The sequence below is a fragment of the Hibiscus syriacus genome, unplaced genomic scaffold, assembly GCF_006381635.1.
Source record: "Hibiscus syriacus cultivar Baekdansim isolate YM2019G1 unplaced genomic scaffold, ASM638163v2 tig00111027_pilon, whole genome shotgun sequence".
Lineage (NCBI taxonomy): Eukaryota > Viridiplantae > Streptophyta > Magnoliopsida > Malvales > Malvaceae > Hibiscus > Hibiscus syriacus.
In genome coordinates, this window is record NW_024062960.1 from 466,490 (window position 1) to 471,637 (window position 5,148).

The following is a 5,148-nucleotide window of genomic DNA, read 5'->3' on the forward strand; positions in this document are numbered from 1 at the left end:
TTCGGATATAGAATTGTGACCTTTGGATTTATGATTTAATTACATATTACAAGGAATGTTAAGTTGTAAAATCTTGAATTCAATATATCCGTTCTTTATTACAATTTTAGATTATTCTGGATTGCTTTGAACGAAGATTCGATGTTTTCAGTAAAGAGATATGCTTATGTTTTGAAATTATTATAAGTAAAAGAGACAAACTAAACACATAATTGAAAAGCTAGAGCAAGTGGCAATCTTTTATTGTTGGCTGTCAAATTATTACAAGTAAAAGAGAACTAAACACACATAATTGAAAAACTGTACTATTTATTTAGTTTTGACAGCCTCACCACCACATCAGGGATTGCCTAATTATGCAAAGGGTAATTAAGCAAAGCTAGTTTATTTTGGTGGAACAACAGAGATTGAGGCGGTTAAGGTTTGAGCATCACCATCTGATTTGATATCTACCGCTGAATTGTATATCCAACCGTAGCTGTTGGTGTACGAATCGTTGGCACCGTCGCGTTGAAGTTTGCTCCAGATACCTTTCCAAATAACAGAGTGCCAGCAGGAAGGATCGAGGTAGCTACCTGTCATTGATAAATGAGCTCATTTTATATGCGACAAAATAAACAAGAATAAAGTGTTACAAAAAATTAGTATATAATTAACAAGCGAGATAATAATATTTACTTCGTTATTAGCAGTCCAAACAACGACCAACGTGGCTATATTTCCGATAGCATACACAATATGCAATAACACTGAGCTCTGTATTTTGCAGGAATTCAGAGGGCGATGCACCACTCTTAATCACGTTAGGAAAGCCTTCATAGGTCGATGAAACCAACATTAAAGTGTCGCCACTCTTTATCAAGCACGATGTTTGTGGGTGTAGAAGGAACAGCCATTTGTTGTTAGCTCTCAACTAAATTTATTTGATTTGCTTGTGTTGTGCTACATAGCTGCTTGCATACACATATTTATATACAGCTTTGCAGCTTAATAAGATAATATAAATATAATTAATGTCATCGGCTTTATTCTATGGGGGAAAACAGTAAAACATATTATGAATCACATGGCCATTAAAAAATAAAATTCTACTGGCCCCAATAAAAATTTAAACTTACATTAATGCCCCTTTATCTATAAAACTTTTGTGCTCTGTCCATTCCTTTTATTTAAAGCATGATGAATTCATACCACTTCAATAAAACATTTAAAACTCTAGTACCTCTAGTAAAGGATAAATGACATTTATATCCTTTTATCTATCAAACATTTGTCCTTTTTCAAGGTTATTGCATCAAATCATCTACTCATACGTGGATCTTCTGTCCACCGAAACTCACGACACTTTTTTATTAAATAAAAACGTCAAGCTTATGAAGTATGATGAATTCATACAAACATTGCTCTAGTAAAGGAAAATGACATTTCTTACCCTCCATCTATCAAAAGTTTGTCTTCTTTCAAGATTATTGCATCAAAATCCTGCTGGCATTAGCTTCGAAATCTTCACGTAGCTAAGGACCTTAATTGTTTTAGAGCAAATTACTTTCAGCACATTCAAATGACGAAGTTTTAGAGAATTCAACCATCAACTATAGGAAGCATAGGACTTAATAAGTATCGTTTAGCTGATTTTTTTTATCATCAAGCAATTTTATTAAAATATGCAGCTAGCTTAGTTATATGTCTCATTAAAAATCTTCCTAGTCCTAAGTGGAGGAAAAGAGTGCATATAACCAGTAAAGAAAAGACAACAAAGGACACCAAACAAACCACTAACAATCCAACAACAACAATGGCCAAAACCAATTGTTATTCCCAAAGAAATTGGTATTCTGATTTCTTCCATGGCTGACAAAGAAACATTTTTGCCGTGTTATATATCGTTTAGCTGATATAAGTGTGTTCCTTGACTAGTACCATATTTTATGTTTCATTGTTCAATCATGTAATGAATTACTTTATGTGGATCTCCTTGAGTGCGCAACTGTTTATGTTAACGCTACTATATGATTATGACTGTAGGTATGTTCTGTTTTTCTATTATATATTACACAAGCATATATATAATTCCCGATTAATGTTGTATTATGTATGATTTATATGTTGGCGTAAAATTTTGTTTTGAGTTACTCTTTATAGGTTAACTCGAGTGCCTCTTCGAAGGTAACATCCCCATCTTGTTTCCTTATTTTTATTTTGAGTTATTCTTCGGAAATTAACTCGGGTGCCTCTTCAGAGGGTAAGGTCCCCATTTTGATTTATGTTTCCTATTTTGGGTCCATTTACGGAGGTCTTGGGTGCCTCTTCGGAAGATAATGTCTCTCTTCTGTATAATCGTTGTGAAAGGTAAGGTTGTGTGAACTTCTATTACGATGTTGTGATGATGAATAACGGGTCTTATTGTTGCTTGATTATTATGACATTTATTACATCATGCGTGAAGTATCTATGTTTTAATATTAATATTTGTTTGCACTTAGATGAGACATTGAGCTTTATAGCTCATTTTTTATGTCTTTCATTTTTCATATTATCTAGATGTATGATCGATTTGATTATCGGATGTATAATCTCGATTTTATATTGTATGAGGTTAAATATCTATTTTCAACTTCCTTTAAGTGTAGCATAAGTTTATTTTTAATATTATATTTGGTAAATATTTTCAAAAACAAATTATAAACACATTTCTTTCCTATATCACTTCTTTGATCAACTTGGTCACCATGATTTAGTTATAACTTCTATACTAGATCTTGGGGTTACATCATTAATATTATTTTATTGTAAATAAACTAAAATTGATTTTATCTTATTATATCGATTGTGTGAAATCAAAATTTGAGAAAAAGATTAATGATTTTTTGATGGATAAGAGATCTATCAATAACATTCTATAGATAGAAGACTACATGAAATATAAAAAGAAATCAAAATAGTATTCTAATTAACTTTAAATCTATGATTTTATTACCATTCCTAAATACTCTAAATTCAAATTAAATTGTTCGAACAAAATTGGATACTATATAACTAAAGCAACGAAAAGAGCTTCAATCTTAGAAAAACCAAATTCCAACAACACGATCTTCTTAGTACTTCATCATTTGAATGTGTTGAAAGTAATTTGCTCCAAAAGTATTAAGATCCTTAGCTACGTGAAGACTCTGAAGCTAATGCCAATAGGACTTTGATGTAATAATCTTGGGAAAAAGAAAACGTTTGATTGATAGAGGGTTAATAATGTCATTTTCCTTTACTAGAGCTCTAGAGTTTTATGTTTTATTTAATGTATGTTATTGTTGAAAATTCAATATTAGCCTAAATAAGTTCACACTTAAATTAATTTGATGTCATTGCTTACATCAATTTAATTTTGATGTCATTGCTTACATCAATTTAATTAGGTGAAAATTAAGTATTTTTCTCATGTTTTAATTTCAATGGTTTAGATTATTTAGTGCTTATTTTAATGAGTAGTTTAGATTGTTTCTTGTAACCAATAAATACCCTACTTGTATTTGAGTTTTATCATCCAACAATCAAAGCTTAATTATAAGCATTTGAAAGCTTTCGAGCCCGTTTTTAAGGTCTCTTGAAATTCTGAGTATGCTCTGTGGCTGCAGTTTTTAACTGATCTTCCACATCATAAAATATTTCTTGAGTTATTGCCGGGGTTATTACAACCTTATGGAGCTTCTTTGTGTTTAGATAATTTAGTACTCTGCACGTTTGTTACTCAAGCTTGTTCGGTGTAGTCAAAGCCTTGCCGTTAAGATGTGGATCTTCAAGTAGTTGGAGGAATCAAAAAGCTCAACAACAAACTACAACACTGGGCAACATGTATGGAGTCATACTTACAAGGTCAAGACCTTGGAGGTTGTCGTGGTGGTGAAGTTACACAACCGGCGACAGAAGATGCCAATGAAATCTTGCGAAAGTGGAAAATTAAAGCAGGCAAAGCAATGTTTGCTTTAAAGACCACAATTGAAGAAGAAATGTTGGAGCCATTCGGGATGCTAAAACACCAAAGGAAGCATGAGACACTTTGTTACACTCTTTTCGAAGAGGAACGATACAAAATTGCAACTTCTCGAGAATGAACTTCTATCAATGGCGCAACGCGACATGGCGGTTGCCCAATACTTTCATAAGGTGAAGTCGATATGTCGCGAAATTTCATAATTAGATCCGACAGCTGCTATTGGGGAAGCCAGGAAAAAGAATAATTGTCCATGGTTTGAGACCATATCGGGTTTGTTGCCGCTGTACAGGGATGGTCGACACAGCTATCGCTTGTTGAGTTCAAAAATTTGCTTGCAGGTCAAGAAGCCATGGCCAAGGAATGGGATGAGTCTCGCTGAGGGTGGAAGAAACGCTCTACACCAGCAAAAGCAGAGGCACTTTCACCGGTATACTGGCAGTGGATCTAAAAGGATGGTGACAAGGTGAAAATTATCAAGGAAAGGGAGGCCCTCATCAGGAGAGCATCCAAGAATCGCGGTAATAGTAGAAAGTTCGATGGCAAGTGTTATACTACGGGAAGATGGGTCACATGGAAAAAGACTGTTTGACCAAGAAAAACCTGTTGAAAGTAATACTGCTACTTCTTGTTTGAAGGAGAATAGTGAAGATGGTTGGGATGCTGAAGTGTTATTTGCTACGGAGGAAGAAGAATTAGCTCTCACGGTAACAACACCAGAACGGATTGACTACAAGAATGATTGGATCGTAGATTCTGGCTGCTCAAATCATATGACGGGTGACAAACAGAAGTTGCAAAACCTATCTGAGTACAATGGAGTTCGTGTGTGGTGACAGCTGACAACTCAAGGTTACCGATAACTCACATCGGTAAGACAATAGTTACGCCTCGATATAATACTAACCAGGTGTAACTCCAAGATGTTTACCATGTCCCAGGAATGAAGAAAATTTGTATGTGGCTCAACTAACATCATCAGGTCATTATGTCTTATTTGGTCCCCAAGACGTGAAAGTTTATCGTAACGTCAAAATCTCAGAAACACCAACAATGGAGGGACGACGTTTGGAATCAATTTACGTGATGTCAGCAGAGTCTGCATGTGTAGACAGAACAAGGAAAAATGAGACATCGGATCTATGGCACATGCGGTTAGGTCA

The 5,148-nt window shown here is 34.4% G+C and overlaps 1 long non-coding RNA gene across 1 annotated transcript; it reads right to left on the minus strand.

Annotated features, from left to right (window-relative positions):
* Window positions 1–212: 212 nt before the first annotated feature.
* On the minus strand, window positions 213–927 carry LOC120151059. Its single transcript, XR_005518587.1, has 2 exons — window positions 679–927; window positions 213–575 (listed from the first exon to the last, which is right to left on the minus strand). It is a non-coding gene; the product is annotated as an uncharacterized LOC120151059 (long non-coding RNA).
* Window positions 928–5,148: the final 4,221 nt, after the last annotated feature.